At 39.9% G+C, this 17,728-nt stretch overlaps 1 protein-coding gene across 1 annotated transcript in view; it reads right to left on the reverse strand.

Annotated features, from left to right (window-relative positions):
* SEMA5A (semaphorin 5A) overlaps positions 1-17,215 on the reverse strand; it is a 620,036-nt gene extending 602,821 nt beyond the window's left edge. Inside the window, exon 1 of the mRNA XM_030551691.1 lies at positions 16,629-17,215. The gene's annotated coding sequence lies outside the window, so the exon portion shown is untranslated. The remainder of the gene's footprint in view (positions 1-16,628) is intronic.
* Between the last annotated feature and the right edge of the window lie 513 nt (positions 17,216-17,728).

Genomic DNA, 17,728 nt, shown 5'->3' on the forward strand with positions numbered 1-17,728 from the left:
AATTGTAAATGTAAAACCTGAGCTCTTTATGCTAGTAATATTTTAGGTTTTATAAGTAAGTGATGCTAATGGAAAGTATTAAACATCACTTCAACTATGACTAGAAATTATACTATTAAAAATCCCCAGATGCAATAGTTATTAAAATTCTTGCAAGCATTAAATATGAAAAAGAACTTTATGAACCTAGTCTTCACTACTTAGCTCAGACACTCTTTTTACAACTCTGCAGACAGATCTGAAAACATATGGGACTGAAATGTTCCACCTTATTAAAAACCATAAATTTTTAAACCAGAAGTCTTACCCTGAAGAGTTACTTAGTTTTTATAACTATTCTAACAAAGAAACCTAAAACATAACTGTTAAAATCTTCACTTTTAATACTAAAAATAATGGTACAAAAACAATGTTACAGTATAGCATAAGAGAGTAGTAGACTTCTGTTTGTTACTGGATGATCTTCCTATGTGTGTTGTCCATATATGTATATCATATATGCCCAGGTGGTTTTCATATCCCTTTCTGAGACACATGTTTAAAACATCATCCAGAGCCAATTATCAAATTTTAACAGAATCTCTTCTTATTTCCCCAACTGAATGGTCACTCTGATTAATTTTAAAACAACCTCCTACCCTAGAGTCCCAAAGCAGCTGACTCCCCTGTTTCATGAAAACAGGAGAGAGAGAGAGAAGGTAAAAAAACAGAACTCCCCTGTTTAACCAGTCATGTAATTCAAACCAGTTAAAGCCTGATTTAAGTAATTCATTCAGTTCTTCTTTCCCCAAATTCAGAGAATGGGGGATTTTTCTCCGTCCAGTTTGGACCTCACTATTGGGATGTAAAAAATATGTAAAATACTATAAAGTACAAAAAATTGCCCACACCTTGAACATCATTGTATCACCTGATGAACAGCACCCATATTTTGTGCCTCTACATTAATTATTGTTATCATCATCATCAAAATAGGATCCATCCACTCCTATTCCCACTGAAGCCAGCTGGAATGTTGCCATTGACTTCAAGGGGTGCACGACTGTGCTATACAATTTTAAATGCCTCAGGACAAGGATGTTATTTTATTATTATGCCAGTAACACACATTTTCATACCTATGATGCAACATAAATAACAAAAAATGGTAATCATTGTAATGTGGTTTTGCATAAATCTATAATATACTTAAAGTAAACGTGTGTTCTGGCTTGCCTCGAACAACAGAGGTCTTGATTCTGTTTAGTACTTGTGAACCACTAGCAGTATCATATCCAGGATATGATGCTAATTTTAGATTGTTGGATGTACTCCACTACAGGCTGTGTTAGAACTTGCTAAAAATAGCATATCTGGCCAATGGCACATCTCAACTTTTAAAGTGGTACTGTCAGGTTACCAGATCAGTGTTTCTAATTACTAGCTGACTTAAATATGCAAGCTATTGCAAAGCCCTTCTGCAGGACTTTTTGTGTTACTGTTGTTATCCTTATATAGTAGAAGCCTAATAGTACAGAGAACATATATTCTTTCCAGATGTTTATTTCTTTAGGAGGTATTTATTTTGGAGAGTTCTGTGGCTGTGGTGCATGTTATTTTTTTTTAAATATTCTAATGATGCTACACCTCTCAAATTGACATACAAACAATATTCTAAAATATAGTATTGTAACCTAAAATTTAGTACACAAGAAATGTATTTAAATGTTTTCCCGTTTAAATATACTGTTTTCTTTGGTCCATGATGTATTAACTGAAGTAGTTTATATCACACTGGTTTTGGATAAGTCAATGCAAAGAAAATGTATCAAGACTTCTTGTTAGAAGTGCTGTATATTGGGCACTACTATCTGAGTTCCAACTTGCACATATAATTTGCTATGTCCAATGGATAATCATTTTTTATTTAGGAGTTCATGCTAAGGAAACACCCAGTAGCCCAAAATCAGTTTGGCTGATCAAACATCTGGGTTTGGGAGTTTTTTAAGAAAGTCTGGAGCCAGCAGCAGTGTCTTGGAACTTGAGTGATAAGTCCTTTAGATGTATACATCTTTGCCCAAGAGCACGTCTTGCCATGCATACTAGAGACTCAGTCAAAGAGTGGGTTAAGACTCTATTGGCGGTGTCTTTTGTTCTGATTTTTTCAAATGTGTTTTGAGTGAGGGGGGTTTACATTTGAACACATTAATGTCATTCCAGGAACAGACCGAGATTTTCAAAAAGGCACATATCCTGCCAAAAACCACAGTGACAGACAATCCCAATGGTTATGTTTAGAAAAACTTAAGTAGAAACAGGTTTCAGAGTAGCAGCCGTTTTAGTCTGTATCCGCACAAAGAACAGGAGTACTTGTGGCACCGTAGAGACCAACAAATTTATTTGAGCATAAGCTTTCGTAGGCTACAGCCCACTTCATCAGATGCATAGAATGGAACATAGTAAGAAGATATATATACACTCAAAGAACATGAAAAAGTGGAAGTAGCCATACCAACTGTAAGAGGCTAATTAATTAAGATGAGCTATTATCAGCAGGAGAAAAAAACTTTTGTAGTGATAATCAAGATGGCTCATCTTAGACAGTTGACAAGAAGGTGTGAGCATACTTAACATGGGGGAAAAGATTCAATATGTGTGAGTGAAAAGATAAATCTGATAAGAAGGAAAAAGTCCCCATTTCTTGAGACAACAGCTTTAAATTGCTTTTTAGTGTTTTGATCTGTTTTCATATATGCTTAATTAAATCCAGTCACACACCATCTTCATTCAAAAGATTAGCGATTACAGCACAAAGGCATCTTAGCCCTGGAAGGGTCTCTGACATTAGCCTTCACTAGGAATGATTCATTAATTGCTCGCTTTATCCTAAACCTCTTACCAAAATTTTTGACTCACCAACACAAATCACTGTGACTTTTTCTTCACAGCCAGGGACATTTGCTCTAAGTTAAAGTCAAGGAAGCTATGTTTTAAAAGTCTGCAAGTGGATACTTCAGAGAAACATACTTCTATAAAACACTCTTAAATGTGGAATCAACTAAATACAAAATCTACATTAATGTCCCCATGAATGTCACCAATATTAATTGACATATAATTAAGTGAAGACTACTTTGGATTACAGATAATCTAGGTGAATTTGTAACTGTTCTTTACTGGCTATGATGATGGATGCAACTCACACAGGAAGTCCAGTCTGCTGTTCCAGTCTGTTTGAACTGTCTTCCTGTATCAAATTGAATCGTAACACTTCACAGCTCTTCTTCAGATCACAGGCCCTCTGATGACTGGAAGGATTGGCTCTGTGATTGCTTTCACAAAAATGATTGCTTTCTCAGAGATGGGGGAAAAAAAGTCTGGCTCTGGTTTACCTAACCTGAACTGAGAATCTCTCCAGGATTTACATTGGGATCGTTATCATTTGCTCCCAACTTCTCAAAATACAGACAGCCAAAGCTAATCCATAAACGATTACGTGAATTTTCAGGGAGAAAAATAATGCCTCTGAATAATGTCTTTGATCAGTTCATTTTGTAATTGTGAAACGTATGAAACACAAACTCATTTTTTATCTCCCTACTTGTATCCCAAACGTCAAGTGGTTTACACATACATCGATGAGTTCTACTGCACAAGACACTAAAGGTCAAAGGAGAAACACAAATTAAGTGATTGATGACTACATGGCAAATCGGTAACTGTAATAACAGCTGAAAGTTTAGTAGATCCACAGACCCTCTAAGTATATCCAAATGAAAAAGTCTTCCCCCTCCAAAAAAAGAATAAATCATATCCCTCTGCTCCAGATTAAAAGTCTAAGATTTAGCTTCTGTAATTCACATTATGAGATCTTTCTTACTGTCAGTTATGTACATTAAACATGCCTGCCATGTGTTGTACAGATCCATGTGTATCTAATTAGCTAATTTGTATATTTACAAACAATTTGCATATGATCATAAACATCAATTTTAAAGATACTATGTGGATTAAAGTTCTGGCAAAAAGCATTGGATTGAGACTAAATTTCCCTTAGAGGGTTCCCCTGAGCAGTGACAGCAGATGTGGCAGAGCAGGAGCTTACTCCTTGCACCTCTCAAAAGCAGAGGTCAGGATTTGTGAGGAGCTAAAAGTGGCTTGAGTTGAGCTGCAGGTAATGAGGGCAGCCTGAAGGGGGTGCCCTGGCTGGGCAGGAGAAAACCACGGGATGGGGTTGCTATTGTTTGGCCCATGTCCCCCCTACCACCTTCTGGCACCTCCATTCTGTTCCCAGATACTAGGCAGGCTCCATTCCCTTCAGAAGCTCTTCTTCCACTAGTATTCTTTATCCTCACCTTCCCTCCCAACAGCTCTTGTCACCCCCAACAGTTCTCCCTGCTTCTCCTCCAATAGTTCCTGTCCCCTGCATCCTACTTTCTTGCTTCCAATAGCTCCTGCTCCTCTTTGCTCGCAAGTACTGCCATACTTCCCCTGTTGGGGCACTGACGCTGACTGGTGGCTGGGAACAGCAGGACTAGACAGCAAGAGAGAACACCTACAGCTGCCCCTGGTAATGGGCAGGCTGAACTACAGCTCTAACCATCTTGCCTGCCCAGACGGAGTCCAGCTGAATGCAGGACATTTAGGCAGGTCTCTGAGAACACATGGGGTGACCTGCATGTGTGAGAGTCAAGTGAGATACATGATACTTGGCAGGTCTTCCAATTGTAAGGCGACTTCTGCACATGAATAATATTTTTTTGATAGTCACCATCTTGGCTGGCATACCGGGGATTGCAAGCTAAAAAGCATGAGTTTCTACAGCTGGAACTAAAGCACCAAGGACTGTAACAGCAACCGACTCATGTCCTCTGTGGCTCAGAAACAGATGGGGGGCTGTAACACATGCTCACCAGTGGGTTACCTTTATACATGTGAGATGTGCCACAGAGGTCACTGAGATTATTCGTGTGCTTAAGATTTCCAGAATGCAGGTAAAAAAAGTATGCCTATCACCAAGCTGTAAACTTAGTCTTCCTACTGCCACATGCCAAAATATTGACAGTCTGTCTCCTAATTCAACAAATAATTGTTTTAGACAATGCTTAAGACCATTTAGCATAGTGTAGGACTGTCCTGACCTTCCTTATTTCAGGAATCATGCTGCAGCTTGCACCTTTAAAAGAAATAAGTCTGATTATTATATAACAAAACAAATAAAATCTGATTTTTTTTCTTCAGCATTTATAACAGTGTATATTTATGTTCAATTGAGTTTCATCTGGTTTTATTGCTACATTACATTGTCACATTAAAATATAGGCAACAAATCCTGTAGAATATTTTCCTTTTCTATATAATTTAACTGACATTTCCTGCAATATTTACTGGTCAATGTTCAAAAATTTAAACTTTTAACTGAATTAATCTTTTTAATTGCAGCCAACCACATAACAACTTGCAAATTAATTATTTCTTTTCACGCACTGGTTACCACATATAAGATTTTCATCAGTGCTGGCAACCCAAGATCAGTTTGGCTCTATTCTTGAATCCAGAGTGAGCTTAGAAAACTCTATGAGCCAGAAATGTGCTACATGTGCTTTTATTGTTCAACATTATGCAGTAATTACATCATTATATAAGGGATAACATTGTAACACCATCAAATCTAACACACAACTTCTTAAAAAAATTGTGCCTATAAAATTAATACAAGACAGTCTGCTATTTAAAATAAAATATAGAATGTAGGGAGGCCTCAACCACTTTTTTGGTATTTTTCTTATATTAATTTAATCCAATTAGTTGATCTATGCTCTGATATATTTCCTATATTTCCATAACATACTAGACTCTGCTTTTGCTCTAACTGCAGATTCCTTCTTTGCAGACTTGTACCATACATGTTGCCTTTTAAAGCTACTTATAAGAGCAGTGAAAGGAGTTGATTTAAATTGCATTTCCTTAATTCATTTTCCTCAGCTCCAAGGTACACCTACTCCATCCTTCCCCACAACCAATCTTGCCGGAATAAGGTTAAGAACTTTATAAATTTTAGATACTATACATAATCAATATTTGATGCTAACATTTCTTTGTTCTTCAGAAAGATGAACTTTTTAGAACATAAAATGAAACCATCAAAAACAATGTTATCTCCATTTCAATTCACTTTTCCCTTTTGGGGTTGTTCTGTGCTCAGCTGCTGGACTGAGACTGACTTCTCCTTCCCTTTAGACTGACTTGTCTATCCTTCCCCAACCAATGTCAATTACCAGAAAGAGGACATGCCAGCAGTATAGCTAAAAACAAAAAGAGTCCACAGATCAGCCAACATTATTACAATTACCATTATTTAGTGAGCTGGGGAAATTGTGGAAAAAATATTTGTGAATATTCATTTGAATTTGAAAGTGAAATTCAATTTGTATTTGTGATTAGCACTGGGTAAATAATGAAAAAAATTCATAAATATCTCGTTTATGTTTTGGAAGTTTTTATAAAAATTACTGACTATATTTTTCAATGAGTATGTCCAGAATTATTTTATAGATTAATAGATTTTAAGTCCAGATGGGACCATTAGGATCATCTAACACAGGCCAACAAACCTCACTCAGTAATTTCTGTTTCAAGCCTGAATTTCTGTTTGAGCTATAAAACATCTTTGTCCATCTCCACTTCTTATTATTATAATTTTACACACATTTGTAAAGCATGTATCACCCTAGTAAGTTCAACATCTTAATATTAATTAAGTAATATAATCATCCATCTATCCTCATACCCCAAAACTGAAAGTTTTATCCTTGGGATGCATTCAGTTTCCACTTGCTGGAAACCTTCAAATCTGAGGAAATTATTGGTGTTCCTCACTTTAGATCACAGTATATTGCATACAACAAGAGGGGTCTTACTGTTTAAGCCCTGATCCTACACAAACATATGCACATGCTTAACTTTATGCACTGATTAGTCCCATGGGGGAATCACTGTTCTTCATACAGAGACCCATATTCATTTATGAAAATGGACATGTATGTGCAAACAAGAGCATTCACTGTTTATTAATCACTTTTTATAAATTATTCTGAGGATTGAAAAGTTTTAGCTAGGAAATAAGAGAGCAGAAACAATACAATATGACTTAGATAACCAATCACATAATCAAAATTAACTATTCACAAACATTCCATGACGCAAGGTTTTCCAAAGCGTGGACGGACAGGAGGGGAAGAACAAAGGATTAGCTGGGAAGTAAAGGGTGATATACACATTTCTCAACTGTTAGGAGAAATATGAGTCTCCAGGCTCATATTTCATTTTCTAAAAAATAAGTGTCCAGCTAAAAACCTCCAAATTGTCTGCCTATGTTTGCAGAGAGCCTGAAACAAACACTCTGGGTTTGGCTACACTTGCAGCTGTACAGCACTGGGAGTTAAACCTGTCTTCATACAGCTGAGTAGGGAAAATGCTGCAGTCTGTCCACACTGACAGCTACCAGCGCACTGTCGTGGCCACATTTGCAGCATCTGCAGCAGCATTAGGAGTGATGCATTATGGGCAGCTATCCCAGCATTCAAGTGGCTGCAACGTGCTTTTCAAAAGGGGTGGGGTGGGTTGGAGTGTGACAGGGATCGTGGGGGAGAGAGAGAGAGAGAGAGAGAGAGAGAGTGGATTTTTGGAGCCGACACTCTGTTAGCAGCTGCCTTGCAAGTTCCGAACCCTTCTTCCACCCCTCTCTCACTCATTGAAAGCAAATAGCCCTCTTTGTTTTTTTCCTCACAGAACAGATAAGCAGCTGCTCCGAAACGAACGCCCCCCCTCCCACCCGCCGGCTGCTTTTCTCCTCAAGCCCCTTCCTTCCCCCTCTCTTCAAGCAAACACTAGCTATGGGCGTTCCAAAGGGAGCTCCCTGCCTCTGCTCATTCACAGCAAACAGTAGCTGTGTCTGTTTTTTTGATAAGCAGCTTCGGGAGCTCCAAGTTCACAACAAAACAAACAGAGGCATCACAACAAAATAAAGAGAGTTATCTTTACTTAAAAGGATTATGGGAAGCTTCCGGAGGTCAGTTACAGCGTACTAAGATTATTCCCTGTTTACACTGGCACCCCAGCGCTACAGCAGCAGCGCTATAGTCTTTATTCCTCTTGTAGAGGTGGAGTACAAGCAGCGCTGTAGCCAGGGAGATACAGAGCTGTATGTGTCTTGCCAGTGTGGACAGGGAGTGAGTTACAGCGCTGTAAAGCCACCACCAGTGCTGCAACTCTCAAGTGTAGCCAAGGCCTCGGAGGGGTGAAATGCCCTATTAATTTCAAATGGTGATAACTCAGATGCCAATTATAATACTTCCAACTTCAACATTATTAATTCCTGCACATTTGTAGAAATTAGAATCACAACAATAGGCTAAATTAATCAGATAATTTACTTTCAAAGGATCATTTAATCAGCTCTCTGTGAGGTCATGGGATTCTCATATTTCCAGGTATTGTATAAAATACAATATCCCATGTCTACACAACAAGCTAGATACTTGTTTTAACTATTTGAAGGGACAGTTATGATATATGACCTCTACCACTCGACCTAATGGAAGAAACTTATCAGCAGTAAGCTATAAAAAGACCCATATGTGTCTACCATGAAAACAGCCTATATAAGAGGCAACATACTCACACCTTCATTTAGTGCACAATCATGCTCCTGCTAAAGTCATTTAAAAAACCTCCCATATCAAGACTGAAAGACAAAGAAACAGTAGACACAAATCAACTGTCAAATCAGAGTAAGTTTTTAATTGCCTGGTGCTCAAGAACAATTAGATTACAGTTTGAAGAAAAGTAATGTACAATTTCCTTTGCCTTCAGATGAAATTTGGAAATTTTCAAGATGAAGAATTTTCCAAGACAAAGTTATAAACAGAAGAGCAAAAATGGGGCTTTATAATGGAAGCTATAATGCTGCCTCTCCATAATTTTGACCAAAGAAAGTTCATCTGTATCCATCCAGAGCGTTTTATAAATTCAAAGTTAAAAAACAAATAAACCCACACAAAAACCCATTACTCCAAACTTAAAGGCTTGATACCTTTTCTCTTTCAGTTATTGTACCATGTTTATCCTGCAGCTGATAAAAATACAAAACAGGGAAAGCATGAGGCCCAGACTGTACAGGTTGGTGTTCACAGAATTAAAGACACGTCTAAACCTCAGAACAAGAAGTGTGGACCTGTGCCAAGGAAAAAAGCAATGAGATCAATAAACCAGAAAACACGGTGAATTTATTAGGAAATCCAGGCAAAACTGCATGGATTCTGGCCTAATTCTGTGGGGCCGTAACTCCTTTATGCAAGCCTCTGAGTTTACTGCACATTGGCAGTGTGGCTCTGGTCCTGGCATCTACATCATAACCCATCTTTCAAAAGAGGCTGTAAACTGCACTCTGCAGGTAGGAGCAGTTCATCCAGTGGCTGCTTCCCAGCTCTTTGGTCTTCCCACCTAAGAACATTCCTATAACTTTAAATCCCATGGATCTTGAGTGGAGGGGATTTCCCAGTGTCAGGAGATAGGAAACAGCCTTCTTAATTTACAATCTTCTTCATTCATCCTCATAATTCCTCCAGAACAATTCACATCATGATTTCAGTTACTTGGAACATATAAACTAGAAAACTAATGAACTGTCAAAGGAAACCAATAGTTTATTGACTGTGTAGAACAATCCAACTGACATTTCACCCTGTAGAATATTGACTACAACTTTCAACCATTACATTTTTCTTCATCCACTTATTATTAACCTCTCTTCTGGAAATGTACCCCCTAAATCAGGAGCATCCACATTTTGTCAACCCAAAAGGCATATGGACAACTTGCCATGAGCCACCCTTCTTTATCCTATGCGCTTGGGATTTTCAAAAGCACTCATCACTGGCCTATTGAAATCTATGAGTGACTTCAAAAAGAACAAAGTTTGGCCAACACTGAGTGCTTTTGAAAATGACAACATACACTATACATGATTTTTATTGAAAAATAAATGTATACAACCTTAATATTCACTCATACTTATGTCATCCTGTGTAGAATTCACCAGCAATAGAAAATATCAAATAATTCAGAGACATTAGTGTGGGCCAGAAGACTAGGTCTCTAATGTATTAGAAAAAATTATTTCCAGACTGTATCTCCTTACCCAAGGCTGTTTACATAGGCCTTACGATAAAGTATAATATGTTTATAAATTATAATGTGTTTGATCGTGGTTGAACCTGGTTCTAATCAGAGACCAAGTTCCAGCTTAGCTCTCACTCCCCATTTAGACAGAATTTGTTTTTAAACACACTTTTTAAACTGTGTTTTTTTAAACACAGGTTACAATATGGCCCTGTCTCTTCTGGCTGATCAAAACATTTTAGAACACAGTTCACTTACTATCAGGTAAAGCCTCAGAAAGGACCTTAGATATAATGAAATGGAGGGCAGCAATTTTAGGACTCTTTAAATCACAATTTGTGTACCAGATGAAACAAAAGCTGATGAAAAGACAATATGCAATGGTTATCTATTTAACACACAGTAAGGATTTCAAATATTGTAAATTATATTCTGAGGACAGCTGATTCATGAATGCCTTTCAAGTGATTTATTCACTACGCTTATTTTATTACTTTATTTAATAACTATGCAAACAGTGACAGTTCTTCTTCCAACCATTAATGGAATTCTACATCCTTAGGCTCCTGTGTACATTGTTTGTAAATAGTGATTTTAGAAATAGGACTTGTCTCTATTCTGTTTTACAAAAGTTGTGTAAATGATAAACTTGGGTGTGATTGTGAAGCCCTTAAAGATAATTTGAAAATGGGAGTGCATCTCATACTTTACAGCAAAATTGAAACTTTATGAGATAAAAGCATTTTCATATTTTTTCCTTCAAAACTATTTAAGTTAATTTACATTGTGATTAGAAAGAGTTTGGATTGTTAACAAGAATTTGTTTTCCAAGAGTTTTCAGTGCTTTTCCAACAGAAGGTTAATTCCATTCCCAACATTTTTCCGCTACATGTAACTTCTTCTTTGAAGTTCCTTGGCTTTCTAATACACTGTGGAATGTAAGTGTAGATTTCCTAGCACTAGAACTCTTTAGATAACCAAGATTAATTGTGTAAATACAACTATCTACTATATTAGAGTATTTAATTTCTTTTCCTTATCCTGCAATTGACTTGCTGTTTTTTATAATCTAGCATCTAGGGTGGCAATACACATTAGAAAATAAGTATTACTATAACTCCAATACTGGAAGAAAAAACTGAATTTTTTTCAGATGTTGAACAACAACAAAAAGAGGTGCTCTATCAAAACTGCAGACTGCTAGGAACAAAGTCCTAGAGATTTCAAACCTGTATTCCAGTTAGGTTTACAGTTGCTATTTCTGCCACATGCAATAGTTAGCCTCTACCTGGCTAATTCCCTCATAAAAACAAAGGGATGTGTTTACTTAGCAAGCTGCATTTCTTAAAAGGCTATGTCTTATTTTCTGCATGAGACCCAACTTTACCTGCATAGTACAGTTCAAGCTGCAAGATTCATAAGATTTCTGGAGGGATTCGAAATAGCAGACTGCCACCTGTCTTTTGCAGGTTATTTATGCAATGCTGCAGGCTAGAAATTAAAACTAGCCTACCATGAACAGCTGACAAAAAGTGTATGTCACAGAGGGCTCAGTCTGAAATATGTTTGGATATGGTTGATAAAACACTCATTCTTTTAAGTCAGTTATAGTTTACAAAGACAAATTAGAAAGATAAAATGTGTATGTTCTGTATTTTACAACTTGGTGTCAAGAAGGAATGTGAAGTATAAACGAGAGAAGGAGAAGAGGTCAGATTAAGCCAAATTAGACAATAATTTGGTGAAACTGAGCACTGACAGATGCAAATTATATATTTCTACATATATTTTATGGAAAAAATATAAGAACTTCCTCAGTGATTCTTATTTTTAATTATCATATCAATTTATCTCAGTAACTATGGCAACAGTTCAGAAAAAAATGGTCAAAATATAACAATCAAGATGATATATCATGATTTTACAGTTCATATGTTATAATCAAGATTCTTTTTAAAAAATAGCAATAATATTATATTATACTATATTATATCATATTATACTATATAATAAATATGTACATATTTGGTACACTGAAACTCTTATCACAAAGTATTGATTAGCAGATACTGCTTCAGTCTAATTCATTGATCACAGACCACACACATATACTATGGGTGTAAATTAATGATACTCAGACCTCAGTGGTTCAGGAGCCAAATTAGCAATCAGCATTACTGAAAAGAGCCACAGTTGTGTGAATTCATTGTTTCATTTACTATAGTACTATATATTAATATTTAAACAGTATGACGGGAAATGTGTATGTGTGTGTGGAGATATATATATAAATATATATATATATATAAATTCTCACAGCAACATGGCTGACCAAGTATTATTATTTTATCAACTGCAATTGATTAATAACATAGAAAAAAACATCCTAGTTGGTTAATAACTTAGACTGGTTAATAATTAAATCACACAGTGTTTTAATAGAATGTGATACAAAGAGACACACATTAAAGAGTCACTTGCAGCTCGCGAGTCTCAGTCTATTACCGGTTTAATTCATTTAGTGCAAATCAGCATAGTGTCTCTGATGTTAGCTTTAAGCATGGGCATAACCTAATCTCCATCAATGGAACTGTTTTCCTAGGCTTAAAGTTAACCTTGTATGTAGTATGAGGGACAATCTTCACTCATTGAAATATTTTTCTTTCCACAATCAACTGTCTGTACAACTTTTTATGAGTGATGTACCCGAATACTTGGATGCTAATATCTAAACTGTATTGTTAAATTTATTCACCTAAATTTGGGTTATTACTGACTGTGTACTATATGTAGCTTATGACTTTTAAAACAAAACTTTGTATTTGTGGATAATCTAAGCACTATACCCAGAAGTACAGACACTCTTTTCTTAACCTGTGTATTATGTAATTTTTTTAACATTAGCTGTAATAATATTTGAAGGATTGGAATTCAGCTGAAGATCTGACCTTGTATATCCAAGTAATTTTCCAATTTCATCTGTTGAATCCCTTACTGTAAATAGTTTCTAACTGATGAAGTGGAGTTGCTAAGATATTTTTGTTGTATTCCTTGCAACTTATATTTTGTATATTTTATTTAATATTCTATTACATTATTACTTAATTCCAACATCCTGATAACACAAAACACAGTAATATAATTCTATATGAGAGTAATAACAATAGATGTAAAACCCTGTTATTACCCTATTTGGTTAAATATCTGATTAAACAAGCTTTAAACTATAGCTGTTATGCAACTACAATGGTGATGGTACAGATCTATATGACTGCAAATTAGCTCAGTGAACTTGACATAGCCAAGGTTTTTGACTTTACAAGGTACACAGAAAACTGCTACTTGCACATATATTAGCAAACTGATAATGGGAGAAGATTTAAAACATGGTGTAGACTGTTGATATTAATACATTCAGCTTCTTCAAAACACCATGTGAAAACTTCCTAAAGGAAAAGTATAACTTAATGGCAAGAGTTTACATTTTCTATTTCTGAACCATCTCTTGGACAGAAAAGTAAACTGCCACCCATAAGAGCAAAGTCTCTGCTCTCTGTGGGAGTTTACACAGCTATTCACCACTAACATGAGAAATGAAATGATGCCATTAGAAAAAGTAATAAAAATATATTATCACCATCTACCCTAAAGAACACAGAAATTTGTCAAAATCTTTCATTTTACCCATGCAAGGACTGAGGAATACTCCAGCTGCTAGAGTTAAAATTGAAGTCCCATTTCCCTTATAAATCACGTTTTTACAGAGCTTTTAACTGGGCTGAAAATTTTTGCTTCAGGCTGGAGTCTGGCATACAAGAAATAAGTCCAAGAATGTTTAGTGTTTGCTTTGCTTTACAAAATGTTGTTTATTTAAAAAAATCTGTTCAACTATTTTTAACCATATAAGTGTGCTCCTACAGTCCTCAAAATAGCTGCTGCTGCTTTTCTCAGCTGTAACCTTGCAGGCTCCATACTCCATGCTGCCTTTGAATATCTATCTATCCATCCATCCCTGAGCTGTTTACTGAATGAGCGCGAACACTGCTTTTTTTTCAATGAAAAATATCATACGGATTTTTAATATGTGAACTTGGTGTGCATGCTTGGCATCCAGACTGAAATGAGAAACCATAACGACTACCATCTCTCAGAGTAATAATCCATGCAATAAGAAGGATTTACACAACAGACCATGATGTCTGGTTCAGTGTATTATGGACCACTAACTCAAAATGTACTCTTTAAAAGGTGTCAAAATACAAGTTTATACAACAGACCAGAACTACTGTTGTTTATCAAATTAAATAATAGGTGCAGTACAAGTATATTAAAATTCATATACAGCAGCAACTAATATTATTTGTAGATGTCGAAGTACACATTTGTATAATATCCAGACAGTTTCTATGACTGCTTCCCTTGCCCTGCACCCATTTCTTTTTGACTTTCATGAAAAGATATACAATACATTGAAATAACAATAAAGCTGTGACAAAAAAAATCCCAAGGTATTTTCTATGTGTATATATATTCCAACCTGAGGCAGATTAAGGTGATTACTTCAGGATCATTTACCTTAATCAATTAAATAACCAAAACGTAAAATACAGCAGAAGGTTGGGGTGGGACGTTCTGAATGTACTTGGAGAGGTTGAGGAGTGGAATACGATTAGTTTCTATCAGTTTTAAAGACATGGAGTTTTGCTGTTAGTTTTCATTGTCTTGGCTAAAGAGTTAACTCCTGTTTTGTAACAGCACTAAGGCCATGTCTACATCTAAAATTTTGCAGCGCTGGTTGTTACAGCTGTATTAGTACAGCTGTATAGGGCCAGCGCTGCAGAGTGGCCACACTTACAGCAACCAGCGCTGCAAGTGGTGTTAGATGTGGCCACACTGCAGCGCTGTTGGGCGGCTTCAAGGGGGGTTCCGGGAACGCGAGAGCAAACCGGGAAAGGAGACCAGCTTCGCCGCGGTTTGCTCTCGCGTTCCCGGAGCCACCCAGCAAACCGCAGGGAAGGAGACCTGCTTGCTCGGGGTTCCGGGAACGAGAGAGCAAACCGGGAAAGGAGACCAGCTTGATTACCAGAGGCTTCCTCCTTCCACGGAGGTCAAGAAAAGCGCTGGTAAGTGTCTACATTGGATTACCAGCGCTGGATTACCAGCGCTGGATCCTCTACACCCGAGACAAAACGGGAGTACGGCCAGCGCTGCAAACAGGGAGTTGCAGCGCTGGTGGTGCCCTGCAAATGTGTACACCTTCAAAGTTGCAGCGCTGTAACTCCCTCACCAGCGCTGCAACTTTCTGATGTAGACAAGCCCTAAATAGACTCTCTGTTTGCCGTCTCTTATTTCTCTCCCTCTTAGGTATCTGTGTTAGATACTTAACAAGGTAGGTTCTGCTTAATGGGAACCAGTTGCGAGTTTTGCCCTCTGACCCCTGCGATGGTGACCCCAGACCGCTCACTGATTTGTCTAAACAGTGGCTGGACCATCCAGCCACCTCGAGCGGAGCCCTCACTTCCAGCGCCCCCTACCGGTAACCGACCGCTATGGCAAAGAGAAAAGTCAGGCTCCCCACTCCAGAAACAAAATCACCAGCACAACCTGGAGCAGGTAAAGCAAAGGGCAACAGCGCACACTCACAGGAAACACATTAGCAGGAGCTGCATCACACCTTAGCAAAGAGCCCTGTTTGCACTGGAATGAAGTATGTGCTCAGAACATGGATCTATGGGGAAGGGGGAAATTCGGAGCGCTACTGGGCATTGATGCAACATCCACCGACAGTTTTTCTGCCACGCTGCACCTACTAGCCCCCTCTGGAGGCCCTACAGCCCCCCTTTCCTCTGATCAGCCCACGGTGCTCCCTTCACCCTATACGCTGGATCGAGACTTCCCACGAATAGAAATACAACTGGAAGGAGAGGGGGGGAGGGTAGAGGTTCCCTGCGTTTAGGTGCTGAGCAAATTGCAGGTGCACCCTGTGACCCAATCATCCCCCCAAATAAGAAACTCCCATCCCTTCCTACCCCCAGGACAGCTGCAGCCTATACCACACCACAGTGAAAACATCGCACCCCCTTAAAAACAGCCTTTCACTGTGCTTGGTCACTTAGTCAAACCAAGTTTGATACACAGCTGCGGTGCAATCAAGTCTGACCCCAGCAGCTCCTTCCCTGGCTCTTCAAATGGCAGCAGCGGGCGTCCTACAGAGGGGAGAACAACTCGAGAGAATTGGGGTGGCTGTGTAAAGCGGCTGGGGAGGTGAGTTTTAGCCTTAATGATGTTTAAGTTGCCAGCCCACCCCAGTGATGTTCAGATCCCGCACGGGGGAGGGAAGCCAAGTCACTGGAATGTTTAGTGTTCATCTCTCCCATCTCCCCCCACCCCAGCACACACACAGCAACAGTATAACTGCGGGCCACCACAACTTGCAACTGGTTGAGCAGCTTTCAGTGTTTACTCACCGCAGCGGAGAATTCATAACCTGAGGCTGCTTCTCGGAATCGGCTCGGATCAGAACGAGCCGACAAACCCCAAAGTAAAGCACAACAAATCCCAGCACGCAGCAGAGGCAGAGTGAGGAGCGGCTCCCCAGGTGATGCGCCAGCCCGGGGGCCCCCACTCGCCCGGGCTCCGCTAGCGCTTCAGGGCTCGGGGGGCTCCAGGTCCGTCCGGGCGCCCCCGGGAGGGGATGGCAAGAGCCCGATGCACACGGCTGGGTCAGGCGGAGGAGAGGCGGCCCTCCGCCTGGCAGTCCCTGGGAGAAGGGTGGGGAATACGCAGGGGGGAGTTGCCTATGAATCCAGAGCCGGGGGGCAGCATGTAAAGCGAGGAGAGGAATCCCCGGGGGGGCGCCTGGCGATCCCGCAAGAGGCGAAGGAGACCCGGACACCGACCGCTGCTCTCGCCTAGCTCGGCGGCGGGAGCGGTCCCCCTGCCTGTGTCCCGGGTTTCCCGGCGGTTTCGCAGCCCGAGGGCTGGTGGGGAGCTGAGCTAGAGCGCCTCGGCCACGGGGAGTCCGCGCGAGCGAGCGGGCAGCGGGAGCTGTGTGCCTGTGCGAGCGCCTCTCGCCGACTCCCCCTGCAGGCCTGGCTGGGAGCGGGACTCCTCTCCGCGCGGAGCCGCCCTCCTCCGCGTGCACACGCCGCCTCCCGGGGCCAGGCAGGGAGTGAAACCAGAGCCCCGCTTCTCTCCCGCCCCTGAGCCCCCGGCGGCGCACTCCCAGCCCGCCCCGTGCCAGCCGCACGCAGCCAGCCCCGCTCCGCGGCAGGCGAGGGTAGAGCGCGCGCCTCTCGCCCTTCCCGTCCCCAAACCCCGCGTGTGACAAGTCTTGAACCTCCCCGGGCCCGAGCTGGGCCTCTGCCCCTTATGGGCAGCGACGTGCAGTTGAAAGGCTATTTTTAGGCCTCGGGGTAGTGCACTAGAAACGTCCCAGGTCTAGAGAGTGGGACAGTGAGACGTGGCACTGCCTCTCCTGCGGGATAGACGCGCAAGCATCCTACTGCTCAGGTACGTGTGCGCTAGCGGAGTCCGCACTCTTGGGACGGGTTCGGTGCATGCCCTT

Source organism: Gopherus evgoodei, chromosome 2 (genome assembly GCF_007399415.2).
Source record: "Gopherus evgoodei ecotype Sinaloan lineage chromosome 2, rGopEvg1_v1.p, whole genome shotgun sequence".
Lineage (NCBI taxonomy): Eukaryota > Metazoa > Chordata > Testudines > Testudinidae > Gopherus > Gopherus evgoodei.